The sequence below is a fragment of the Phaethon lepturus genome, unplaced genomic scaffold (assembly GCF_000687285.1).
Source record: "Phaethon lepturus isolate BGI_N335 unplaced genomic scaffold, ASM68728v1 scaffold11692, whole genome shotgun sequence".
NCBI classification, from domain to species: Eukaryota; Metazoa; Chordata; class Aves; order Phaethontiformes; family Phaethontidae; genus Phaethon; species Phaethon lepturus.
The window spans coordinates 3,953-4,154 of record NW_010525635.1 but is presented as its reverse complement, the minus strand read 5'-3'; positions in this window follow the sequence as shown (position 1 = coordinate 4,154).

Here is a 202-nt window from a genome sequence, read left to right as displayed (position 1 = left end):
ACTCTCAGACCTCCAGCACAAGACGCGGCTCAGGTCTGCGGCCTGCGGCAGAGACCAGGATACCACAGACAAAGGCGCCGCCGGAACGAGGCGCCGGGCAGCGCGGGACCAACGCCGCCCGGCTCCTCGAGCTCCCAAGGTCCTCCCCAGGGCACTCACCCCCTTGCCCAGGCGTCTTTTGATCTCGTACTTCTGAGAGACG